At 42.3% G+C, this 13,326-nt stretch overlaps 1 protein-coding gene across 8 annotated transcripts in view; it reads left to right on the top strand.

The window, feature by feature from the left end:
* Positions 1-2,012: 2,012 nt before the first annotated feature.
* ABHD2 (abhydrolase domain containing 2, acylglycerol lipase) overlaps positions 2,013-13,326 on the top strand; it is a 70,159-nt gene continuing 58,845 nt past the window's right edge. For all 8 annotated transcript variants that reach the window (XR_014785401.1, XR_014785402.1, XR_014785400.1 and 5 more), the window contains exons 1-2: positions 2,013-2,119; positions 12,163-12,243. The gene's annotated coding sequence lies outside the window, so the exon portion shown is untranslated. The remainder of the gene's footprint in view (positions 2,120-12,162; positions 12,244-13,326) is intronic.

The raw sequence follows: 13,326 nt of genomic DNA, 5'->3' as shown, positions 1-13,326 counted from the left end.
AGCAGCTGCCTTCTTTACTTCTTCTGCATGCGGCACGGGTCTGCACACTGGGATGAATAATGAAAGGGGCCGTTGCTCGTTCTGTTAGGACCAACCTCTCTGTGCAGCCTACAGGCTGGCTTTGCACACAGAGGAGGAGAATGAGCAGCATTGGACAAGCGCTGTTTCATAAACACATGAGCTGCCATGTGCAAGGACCGAGCAGATGTACTTTAAAAGGCCAGGAGGATGAATCATAGGGCATCACAAAAGGATCTGCGGAACTCCAACCTCCCTCCAGACACTGCAGGCAGCTACTTGGATGAGAATTAAATACGGGGCCAGCACTTTGCAGAAGGCCCTATGGAGCAAGCAGTCCACCATCCTCACAACTGTGTGATGCAGAATCAATTCCACCTTGGGCTAAAAAGCCCAAATCAAACAGGCCCTCATGCTCACATCCTAAAACATAACCTTGGTGTCAGCCTAAAAGCCTAACTCACACTGAGATGACATGACAGTAATTGTCAAGGCTGGAGTTACGTGTCTGCAAACATGCACAGATGTTTGAGAAGAAATCTAACAGGTTACAGTTGACTCGCTGAGAACGAGCAGAACATATGTGCAGCTCAGAACCCCAGTTGCTCAGAGAAGCCTCCAGATTTTAAAGCAGGGATAGCTAACTGGGCAGCCCATGGGCCAAGTAAGCCACACTAAATTTTAGTCAAGCTGTGATAAAAACATTGCTTGCCATTTCAATAGTAAAAAAAAAATTAAAGAAGCTGTGTGTGTCTGAGAGAGCAAGAGAGGGGTGCTATTCTACATTTTAATATTTCATCTCTCCCTTAAATAACAACGCCATGCCTGTGTGCATGCTTTTGCAGTTAGTTGGCACCAATTTTATCATACAGCCTAACCAACTGGGAGTGAGATTGTATGGCAAAATATGCATCCAGCCCATAGACAACTGCTCAGGCAGCACTGGTGCATCAGAATATGGATGCTGGCCATTCCTGTTTGATAAAACACGCACACACTAGGTGTGATGCCTTTATTCTGTCAGGGATCCTATGTGACAGCAAGAAATCCAACAGGGGCTTTTCCCAGCATGAAGGCGCAGATAGGTGTAGGGGGGATGAAGCTGAATCACCGCTGTTCAAGTCAGAAAAAGCGCAAAAAGATGTTGATAACTATGCTAAGAGCGTAACCCTATGCACGTTTAGCCAGAAAAGAAGTCTTGCAGCTACAAATCCCACGGGTGGCTGAGATATGCTGTGGGTGGTAGGCCTTTTTTCTGTCTAAACCTGCATAGGATTGTGCCCTAAACCATTTTTATTTAGGCTAGATTTTAATGTGTTCGAGGTCTGGGGTTTTCTTTCTTGTTCGTTGTTATGTCTTATTGACCGTTTTGTTCGTGCTTAATGTGCCACAAGCCTCTGTGTCTCGTTTTTTTTTTTCCTGCAACGGGCTGACACAACTACCTGTGGACATTTTTTTAAATGGTGTGTGTTTTTTTTACTGCAAACTGTGGCAAGCCCCTTCTCCTCATGAAGACTGGTAACTAACCCCTGGGGCAGGACACAAGTCACAAAAGCACACTCCAACGTATACCCTGAGGTAAAAAATAAGCTAAACTAAAATGGCAGCCTGAGGCACGGAACCGAGGGCGCATCCGCAGCCTCGTCAGCCTCCCCTCCCTCAGCGCGCGTCACGACTCCATTCATTCCTGGCTGACACTCCGCCTGAACCAATGGCGACTTGAAGCCCCGCCCAACTGCGTCATAAGGAACCAATGGCACGCCGCCTCTCCCGTTTGCCGGGCCGCCGCGGGCGGGGCGGTGTCGGTGGTGCCGCCGCCGCCGCCGCCCTCCTCCTCACAACCTTAAAGTCCTCCCTGTTTCCCCCTCCTCCCCTTTCTTTTTTTGGTGAGAGGCCGGCTTCCAATAGCCAATCGCGCATCGGTGGATGGCGGTGAGTGGCAGGCGCGAGCGCCAACGGAATGACATAGTCGGCGGCAGAGGAGAGGGCGGGGCAGGCGGGCGCCGAGCGGGGTGCGCGAGTGTGTCTGTGGCGGAGCAGCTCGATGGGAGCCGCTGTCAAGGCAGGAACTGGCGGGAGCGCCCGGGCTGGGCCTACGCAGGTGAGGCGATCATTTGGGCAGGGGCCCACGGGGAAGGGGACGACGCCCTCAGAAGGGAGGGGGCGTGAGAGGAAGCTGAGGTAATCTCGCAAGCTGGGCGGTGGCCAAGAGAGACCCCCTCCCCAACATCCGGGGGTCGCCTTTTCTGCCCCCCCCAAATCCCCATTGACCAGGAGGAACTGATCGGCCGAGAGATATCTAGGCCTGGGTGGGTGTGGGATAGGAGGAGAGAGCACGGCTGGTGAGCTTCCATTACCGCCTGTAGAATCCCCCTCCCCTTTTTGGGCGCCCCCCCATCACCCATCGATGATAACGGGAGGAAGCGGTTTTGTGTCCTCGGTCCCTTCACCTCTCCCTCCCTTCTTCTGTCCCTTTCACAATCACGCCCAGACTGGCCACCCATTACCATCTGCAGGAGAGAGGCAGTCCTGAATACTTTTCTTCCTGGTTCCTGCGGCTCCTTTCTCCCCTTTTTGTTTTCAACTCTCCTCTCTTTAAAAAAAAAAAATTTTTTTTTAAATGTATTTATTTATTTCTATACTGCCCAATAACTGAAGCTTTCTGGGCAGTTCGCAGAAACTACACATCGTAATATAAGGTAATAACATAAAATCTGTAACATACAAAATTTAAAACGGTTTAAACAGTGGAAACATTTACAATAGGGTACTGGACCTGGTAGAAACAACTGACATAAATGCCCCATCATATGCAGTTTTAAAGACATTTTAACTTAGGGTTTTACACATGCGTGCGCTCACACACGCACACACACGAAGCTGTAACATGTTAAGAGGGCTTTTCTCACACGTGTCAACATGTGTGGCCTCTCCTGGCCCTTATTGTTCATGTTCCACTTCTTTGAATAATATTTTAATCGAAAAATGTGGTATAAATATCAAATAACCTAAACTAAAGCTCATTGTTTTGCCCTCCCATGATAGCCCTCTAGATTCTCTCCTTCTACACACAGGACCTGAAATCAGCAGGTGTGTCACTTCAGTTTGGTAAAGGGGAAGAAATGTCAGTATCCCTTTGTCTGTGTGCATGCAGAGGGAGTTTATTTTTTTAATCCTCCTGAATCAGACTAATGGCCTATCTAGTCGAGCATCCTGTTTTCAGCATGAACCACCCACATGCCTCTAGGAAACTCAGGGTACGAAGGGAATGACCTCTTCTGTTTGTTTGCATTGCAAACAAATGGGATCGAGGGTACAAACAAGAGTAAGATTCACAGTAGGGCTCAGAGGCCTACCTTGGAATATATTCAAGATCAAACTTCCAAAAAGGAAAAAAGGTCATTTTTAAGAGCATTTAATGTGGTTACTCTTTGTAACAATGGAGATGCTCCTCAGAAATGATCAGTTTGGTCTGAAGTGCAAGGGTGGAGAGGCAAGGGCTTTCCTGCTTGCCCTCCCTAAATGGCCCCATAAGTTTGAGGTTCTTTCCTTCCCCTCCTATTTCCTCTTTCACCCATTACAAAGGCTTGTGTTTCTTTCCCTGGATTGAGTTAAAGGGCTATGCCCCACCTATTCTCGTAGTGGCTGCCGTTTCCCTTTATTACATGAGTTGTGAACTGCTTTGGGTTTTGACTGGTTCCAGATTATCCTCACATTCTTATGGGCTGGGGTCCCCTTCTCCAAGATGTGTGGTGGGATTTTTCTCATCTCCCCCTCCCCCTTATTTCTTTTCCACAACTGTAACAATATTCACTCTCTGATTTCAGCATCCTCTTTTCCCTGGGTAAAGATTCTTTCCTTATAAAATTCACCCACCGCCTTTCAAATCCTCTCATATGTCACTTTCTAGCCTAAGTTTCTGTTATGTGAATTTTAGTGGCCTCCTTTGTGAGATATTTGCTGCTTCTGCTTTTGAGGATTCAGCTGCTCTCGCCCACTTTTCCTCCTGAGGTATTTTGTGGGTGGCTTTATGCTTGCTGTACTTCCCCTTATATGTGGCAAATGCCATTTTCCACCTCCTGCTGTTTCTGAGCCTGGGGAAAAGATGATTAAAAAGCTATATGGTAGCTACCCTTAAAAGCAGCCTTGAAATACTTCAAATGAATTAAATAAATATTTGAAGAGCTGTCATACAGACGATGGAGCAAATCTGATATCTATTGCTCTAGATGGTAAGACCAAAACCAGTGGGTTCAAACTGCAAGGAAAAACGGGGTTTCAACGAAACATTAGGTCAAGAAGATGGTATGTAACAGACTGGCTCAGAAGGTGGTGGACTGTCCTTTGCTAGAGGTTTTTAAGCAGAGGCTGGATGGCCACCTGTCAGAGATGCTGCTGCAGCAGTAGATTTCCTGCTTTGGCAAAGGGTTGGACTATTAGATGAACCTTCCAACTCTGTGATTCTTAATAGTACCCATATTATACACCCCCTCTTATTTTTTGGCTGGTGGTTAAGATTTCTCTGTAACACATACATCTACATCAATTTTTTGGAAAGATATCCAACCTGCAGAAGGTGTCCCTCCAAGGTTCTTGCTTCAGAATTTCTCTGACAGTTATTATCCTCTCAATTACTTGTCATCTTAATGTGTACTGGCTTGCCCTTCTATTTTTGTATTTCATCTACTCCTCGCTTGTTATATAGTCAGGCTACACAGACCTGTTATATAATAATACTTTAGAAGTCCGTAACCTGGTCACTCAAAATAATAGGGGATTCAGTGTCATCATAGGCTATAGGTTATGCGAATAGCTTACAAAGACTCTTATTTCAATCCATGCACAAGTATCCAACACTGGGCACCTTTTCCTGCCTATCGCTACCTAATTCTATTCTATCTAGTTACTCCTTGATGCTCTTCAGCAATTAATCATGTTCTAAATGTAATATTTTTGTTGGGGTGAATTCTGTTGTGGCTTGCCTTGAATACTGTTATGGGTGTATAGATTGGCCTTATATACTGCTTTAGAATTCCTCTTATTGCTGTTTTGTCACTGGTGTCATAACCTTGTCAGTGTTGCATAGAGAAATTATTGTGCTGTAAATCATGTCTTGTATCTCAAGTTTATTTGAATAGAACTGTACATATTGTTCTGTAATATCTAGCTGTTAAAATAAATAGTTGGCACTGCTGGTCACCTAGGGATATAAACACATATAGCATAGGTGATCTATTCATTATCTCCAAATAGAAAAGTGAAGTACAGGGATGTAATGACAAAGGTCACTGGGGCTTCTGGGAACAAATTAGGTTTGTCTGAATTGTCCGAGTCTTATTCAGCCCAGAATATTGCAATGACTCCTGCTAAATATGTTTCTTTCTTAGAATTCTTGATGGATAGCATTTATTGTATTTCATTGTAGGCAGTCCTCTTGCTACTTGCAGATTTTTTCTGTTTTCTGTCAGTCTGTCTGAACTTTCAGGTAATGGTTGTAATATTTTTTTGTTGGCTTTTCTGAAATCTATTTAGTGTAGTTTCAGTATTCCATTGGCAAATATCATTTTGACAGTTTTTTTCTAAAATATTTGTCAAAAGGATCTTGCTTCATAAATCCTCAGTATGGTTTATGCAGCTCCTGGTCTGATTATCCCAGTTTATGAATAGCAATTTATTTATTTATTTATTATTAAACATTTTATCTTTTGTTCTGATAGTTCTGTTGCACAGAATCCAACAATAATGCCTGGTTTTGTTTAAATAGCATGGTCGTGCATCTCTTAGTCTGTAGTCACATAATGAGAGTTATAACTTCTTTTATAAAATAACTGTTTAAAATTCCTCTTTGACACTATACTAGATGTTTGACTTCCTGGGGTGTTTCCCCCTTGATACCAGTTCATCCCTTACTTGTTTTTTTAACACCGTTTTTTATTTCTAAATTGTATTGTGATATATCATTTTGACATTGTTGCATCTATAAGGAGAGGTTTGGACCAAGTCTGCCTTAATAAAATCAGATATCTTTCACTCTCCAATGTACTTCATGGGAGAAGATACAGGGCAGAAATATTCATATCTTAAGGAGCCTGAGACAATCACTTAAGCATTCTACTAGTATTATATGAAGATTTTAAGATAACCTTTGGAGGGAGCAATCCTATGGCGGCTAGTCAGCAGCTAGGCAGCCATAGGATATGTCACTCCAAGGTCGGTTCCCGGAGAACTGATCTCCCTGCCCCCCCGCGCTGCCTCGCAGGCAGCTTGGAATGGTCCCACACTCCACACTTGGAAGAGGAGCGCAGAGCGGCGAAAATAGGGCGTTCTGGGGCGGGGAAGATGGAAATGCCAGTACGACACATCCTATGTGTCGTCTGGCAGCCGCTTCCCCCTCTCCACCTTCCCATGGCTAGACGTCCAAAATCTGCTGTCTATCCACAAATGCAGAGTGACTGAAACGTGGTGGGGCGATCCCATCCATGCTTCTTCTGCCCTGCATTGGATAGGCAGTTGCCTCCGAGTTCGGAGGTGGCCGCCTATCCCCATAGGATTGCGCCCTTAATATATTGTATTATAGATTCATTAAGGGTTTGAATGGTACTTGATATGGTGATTGAAAGAAAAGGCTTTCCCTTTGGAGTAAAGAAGCTACTTTCAGAAATAAATGTTAAATTGCTTATTATCATACTTTGAAGATGTTGGCTGTGGATACATGTCAATTTTATTTCGAGTGAAAAAGTATGTGTGTGTGTGTTTGAGACAAGGTGTTACTTGGCCAGGTTAACATAACTGTCTCAGTTCGATTACTAGCATTCTTCCAGTGGCTTTTTAAATTACTGTGACACCTTGCAGAAATATGCGTAGTAGAGATTACAGGAACTCTTATGACTTCATATGCAAAGCTGGATGGTGTTGTCTACAATATATATTTAAAAGTTATATTGCTTGAAAACAGTTGCAAATGAACCAGTGCTAAGAATTAACAAGTACAAAATAAATTACAGTTTGAATTGAATTACTACTTAGCAGCATTATTGGCAAATTGTTCTATCTTGTGACTAACAGATTTTGCATTTTAATTGTACAGTGATGCATGTGGATTTCCGGTTCTTTCAAGCATAACAAAAATGCAGCTCACATTATCAGCAAGATTATACAGAATCACTTTCTTATGAGACTGTTGTGTGGGCCTGCAAAGAATGTTGTATAGAATGGAGAGGTGTCCATTCTCAAATGAGAATTTGGGGCTGTGATGTACAAGTTAGACTGTGTAACAGCTTGTGTGGCTCAAGAAAGATTGTGTTTGAAAACAGAGGAGAAGAAAAAGTTTAAGGCACGCTCATTTTAAGACAAACCCATTTTAAGTAAATTGAGCAGCAGGACTCTTCATTCTTCCTCCCCCCCATTGCAAGCAAGTTACACAAGATGGGACCCAAAGAAGCACAGAACTAGTTCCATGTACTGAAGAGGCTTTGGACTTGTTTCTGAAACAGACCCCCAGGCAAAAAAGCAAACTACTTTCAAAGGGGATTTTCAAAGCAGACTGTAATATAGAGGGTAGGAGAGATCTGCTATTAAAATGTGTTTGTTTTGACATGAGGTATACCTAAGCCACTGGATTGATGTAAAGTACTTATTTGAGTATGACTATGAGCCTAAGAGGAATAATTTGTCTAAGCTTTTTAATAGGCTATGCCTGTTTGTGTGTAACATGACAATGACTCGATTGTTGTCATTGTCATTGACAACAATCCAAGTTTTTTGTTTTTTTTTTAAACTAGCAAGTGTGCTGGCCCAGGGTGTTACTCTGCATTCCAGCTCTGGCTTATCTCTTCCCCAGCAAGCCAGAGTTACTGGTTTGCACGTCACACTAAAAAACCCAGGGACAGAGCATCCCTGGATTGTTTAGCCACTTCCACTGCAAGTGATCAGACAGCATGCCTACTGAACCAATGAAAATGTGGGTAACTGAGCCACAGTAGCACTGTTGAAGTACCATAGGGGCAAAGGGACTACAAGTACTCCTGGAAAAATTATTCTAAACTTACTGAAACATCTCTGTTTAAAGCAAAGTGTTGAATCTGACACCTCTTCTGAGTGAGTTCCCATTCCTCCAGCTAACCATTGTGCTGAATATCTTATGGAATTAGAAACTGCAATCACTCATATCACGCAGTCATAAAATTTCTTGTTTGATGGTATATTATGGATCCTGATTATTAATATTACCAGTTGTACCAGTCTCTGGTGTTGTAGGGTACAATAAGAACTAAAAACAGGTGATGTTAGTTGTTGTCAACTAACTAGCATAGGCATAGAATCTTTCAACAACTTGGTGTCACCTACTGTAATCAAATTAAACACCTTGGATAAACTTTGAATCTAAAGCATTTCCTGTCTTGTCATAGACTGGTAGCTGTCATTGGGTTGCCAGTAGATGCTTGCCATACTCTTTCTACAACGTCAGTGTGGTATTGCAGTAATGTTTCCTAATATGTTTCCCTAAAGCAAGACAGTCTGAGAATATCACCTCTACTTAGCTTTTTTGTCTTGCTGAAATAATTTGACAGATATATCTAAACTTGTCCAGGCGAGGTTGTTTGACCATATTATACTGTTCTCCAGGATTTGGTCTGGCTATGGTCTGGCTTTTGATGGTAAAATTTGTAGTGTGTCCTCTTATATATAGGGCATATAGTGCATATTGGTAGAGTCCTAAAGATAAGGGTCAAAATAGATATAGTGTGAGAGATCTGTGATTAGTATCTCTCATGATTTGTTTTGTTTTTTGAAAACTTATTAGTAACTACCATCTGCCTTGAAGATCAATTACTTGGGAGAGAGTGGTAACCTTTTTTCCTCCCTTGCTGTTTCCCAAATTTCACCCCCCCCCCCGAATTAATAGCGTCTTCAGGATTTAGATAAAGGGAAAGGGTTAACAGGGTATATCCCAGGGCATTACTATACTGATCTTCAAAGCAACAATGAACAGGTTAAGCATCCTTCAGCACCTGCTGAGGCACATACCCCAGCAAGGGAACTGCTGCCAACCCCTAAAGCCTCCTGGCCCCATTGCTGTTCCTTATTGCTCCTCAGGAAGCAGAGAGAAATTATAGTTATCATAGTGGAGGGATTTAAAGAGTGGGTTTCCCCCAGGATCTGTTTTGGGATTGGTGCTTTTTAATTATTCCTAAATCACCTAGAGTTAGGGGTAGGTAGTGAGGTGGCCAAGGTTGCTCACAATACCAAATTATTCAGAGTGGTGAAAACAAAGGGAGCTCCAAAAGGAACTCTCCAAACGGAGTGAATAGGTAATAGGCAGTAAACTGTACAGTTCAGTGTAAGTTAAATGTAAAGTATTGGGCACTGGGGCAAAAAATCCTAACTTCACATATGCAGTTATAGTATCTGGACTGGCAGTGACTGAGGAACAGTATCTTGGGATCATGGTGTATAGTTCAATGAAAACATTCACCCAGTGTGTGATAGCTGTGAAAAATGCTAGGGATCATTAGGAAAGGGGTTGGATTTTTTCTTTTAAACTGCCTTTCTACAAATCTGTGCTGCAGTCACACTTGCAATACTGTGTTCAGTTCTGGTCACTATATCTCATAGGATATTGTCGAGCTGAAAAAGGTGCAGAAAACAGTAACCAAAATGATCAACAACTCCCCCTAAGAGGAAAGGTTATGCCATTTGGGGCTTTTTAGGTTAGAAAAAAAGGGGAATGGGGGTGGAAATACAATAGAAGTGTATAAAATTATGCCTAGTGTGGAGAAGTTTTTCAATCTCTCATAATACTAGGCTTTCTAAGGTCATCCAGTAAAGCTGAATGGTTGGAGACTGAGGACATGCAAAATGAAGCACTACTTAACACAATGCAGTTAAACTGTGGAATTTTCTGCTGCAAGATGTGCCGATGGCCACAAACTTAGATAAATTCTTGGGGGATAAGGCTATTGATTGCTACTACTCATGATGGCTATATGCTACATTCAGTATCAAAGGCAGCATACCTCTGAATACCAGTTGCTGTGGAACATGAGTGGAATGGTGCCATTCCGTTCATGTCCTGCTTCCCATAGACATCTGGTTGGCCACTGCGGAAAATGGGTTACGGGATTATTCCTTCATGCATGATGCCATGATTACGGTAAAGTAAGCAATACTTAGAGCTTGAAATGTCATGTGGTCGTGATTTTTTTAAAAAAGAAATAAAATAATTAGAAATACATAGGCAGAACAATCCAGCTTTAGGAAGAATACAAGTCTTTGTGACTTTCAAAGTGGAATGTGTAGCTTTTTGAAGTGCAGAGGTCACACGCTTCCAAAAACCTTGGAGATTGAATTGTAGACTTCCTGTAGTTTTCCTAGGCAGATGAAATCCTCCATTGACAAATCTTTTCACAAATGGTAACTAGTGATCTACAATTGTTTATGCTTTTGACTCTACATTAAATGTTAGATATTGTTTCATCCAGTTCAAAACAATACCCTTTTAGGATTCCCTTGCTATTTTACTTTTATAACACTTTGTGCATTGCTTCATCCTCTCTCAACAACCCAGTTAGAGACCATGCTAATTTCTACTTATACAGATGGAAAACTGAGCCTGAGATAATTGTGCAGTATCAGTGAGCTTTTACTGAGCCAAGAATCCAGATGTCTCAGATCTGAAACTTTGTCCCTCTGGATCATAATGGTGTAGTTGAACGATCCTTGGAAATTCAAAATTCTTACGCCAGTATTTTACTTCCCCTTCATACAGAAAAAGTGGTAAATGAAACCCATTATATATACCTATTGTACTGATGGACAAAGTTCTTTAATGTACTATCTCAGTACCTGACAGCATATATATAGATTGTGCCCTGGGCAGTTGCATTTCTGAACTCTGTCCTTGGGATATATGAGTGAGGATGGTGTCTTGAGTAAGCATGTTTCACCCTGACTTGTAAAGTAGCTCTTATATAGCTGTCCAAAGAACAGCTGTGAGCTGAAATTCCAATTCTTTGATTATAATCTTTCTTTCTCTCCCCTAAATATGAGTTTTGAGAAGGGCAGTGGGTGGGGAGAGAATGTTGAACTGGCAGCAAGTACTGCAGTCTTCTCAGGAAGTTAGAGTAATAAAAACTGCATCAGAGTATTATAGGCCTTTTTGAGATGATGTAATTTTTCTTTTATTTCCACTGCCCTCCCTGTTTCTCCAGATGGGCACCGTTGTGATTGGGTGTACTATACTACATTGGCCCTAAGATTTTTCCTTCTGGCATAGCTTAGTGACCTGTAACTGCTTTCTCTCTGTTCTGCTCCTTGGATGTTTGAGGGGGAAGAGCCTGACTGTAGCCACATCTCACTGTGTGGGTTTTATGCCTTCCTCATTGTGATACTTCCCAGTAGCAATGTCTTTTAACGGGGCAGGGACTTGGTCATAGAGAAGGTAAGTGAGGATCTTGTGAATCTTCAAGGGGTGGCGGGGGGGGGGGGACCTTTTTCCAAAGATCTCAGTGGCTGTGGGCACCTGAAGCATTCTTGCTACTGATGAGATTTAATGGCCATGCCACAGGAGGTGGGGGTGGGAAAGTGGGGTAAGCACACAAATAGCTCTCACAATGGAACCTGTGGATGCATCTTCAAGTGACCTCTGTGTAGTTGATTTGTATGATGTGGGCCTAAGCCAACTATCCTCCTGAATTGCCGATGGCTTCTGTGCTGTAGTGCAGGAGTGGAGAACCTCAGGCCTGGGGTCCCAATCTGGCCCTCCAGGGTTCCCTAAATGGCCACACCCCTTCCCCCCAACCTCCAATTGTTTGATGTTTTTGCCTGCTTTTGTGCAGTTTTTACCCTGTTCTAAAAGGTTGGAATGCCTCTCCCAAGGCTTAGTTACTGGCAGAAAGACTTTTAAGCCACAATATGCTGGGATTTTTGTATTTTTTGTTTGCCTTTGGCTTTGCCCCATTTGCTTTCAACCCTGCCTGCTGCTGGAATGCAGCCCCTGAGAGTTTCTCTGAAATTGCATTCAGCCCTTGGGCTGAAAGAGGTGGCCCACCCTGCTCAGTGGGATACCTGTACTGTGACTTGTGCTTTATTAGATTGTTACTATTGGCAGTAAAGTGATATATACAATCTGTTTGTGTTTTATAGGCTAACTTTGACTTGGACAGCATACTTGCTTAGAAGATTCCTGAGTTTCCTGTATTTAAGAATAAGTGGCACACCGCACAGGTGGGTTTTATGTGCTTTGAATGCATTGTTTGAGAGGTGTCAAGGACTACCCTGAACATCCTGCAAATTGTTGCCGGACATTCCAAGCAGAAGAGTACTGTTGTTGTGGCATGTAATATAACCTAGCAGTGTTCTTCTTGCTAAAGCAGAGACCAAGCCAGAGTTGGTAGCTATGGAGAAATCATCTGTGTGCTTATGTATTTCTTATAGCCTTGCCTTAACATTGCTACAGAACATTGTGTCAGCACCAAGAGTAATTATGTTTACGATTTTTTTTTAAGATTAGTGTAATCCAAATTGTACATTTTAGAGTTGGATCTGATACCTTAGTGATACATCCCCCTCCCCCCAATTTTTCTTCACTGGATTGTCATTTGCCTCTTTTTTGTTTTGTTTAATAATTCATACTTCTGTTATAGTTTTAAATTCTAGGGAAATTCTGAAGGCTTAAAAACAAGAGAAACGAATAACCAATTGAATTGTGTAAATATTGATGAAAATGTGGTTTACAAGTATACACAGTCATCTCCTTTCCCATGCCACAGAATGCCACTGTCCAATGGGAAGAATCAAGACTACCCAGTAGATTAGTTTACTCATAATGGATCCATCCTGAGACACCCTTAATGCCCCTGCCTTCTGTAGACCTATGCATATATGTGTGTGTGCTGCATAGAAAAGTGTGTAAATATATATTGGGCTCTACTCCTTGATCATCTCATAACTGAAGTTGTTGTTGGTGCATCTTATTACAGTTAGTTTTCTATTTAGAATAGGCACCAGAATTGTTCCTTGGGAAAATGTTTGGCTTGGAATAAATATCCTGCATTTTTTTTAGTGCAGCATGAAATACAGAATCCTGGGCAGTTCTGTTGGAGTAGCTAACTGATAGTTCTGCCCTATAGTTGCTCTCTGGGGTGTCTTTTCTTTAATTGTGAATGTAGGGGTAAAACTCCAAGATAAGGGCTGTCTACTAGGGATAGTTTCCTAAGAAGAATCTCTTCTTGGTCTCAGTGTAAAATCCTAAGACTTCTTGATTATGTAGACACAGTTCTTAAGCTAAATTGCATAATCCGTTCTGTA

This window comes from Heloderma suspectum, chromosome 11 (genome assembly GCF_057233095.1).
Source record: "Heloderma suspectum isolate Gila_16-S chromosome 11, 16-S_ref, whole genome shotgun sequence".
Lineage (NCBI taxonomy): Eukaryota > Metazoa > Chordata > Lepidosauria > Squamata > Helodermatidae > Heloderma > Heloderma suspectum.
This window is presented reverse-complemented; position numbering and strand designations above follow the sequence as displayed.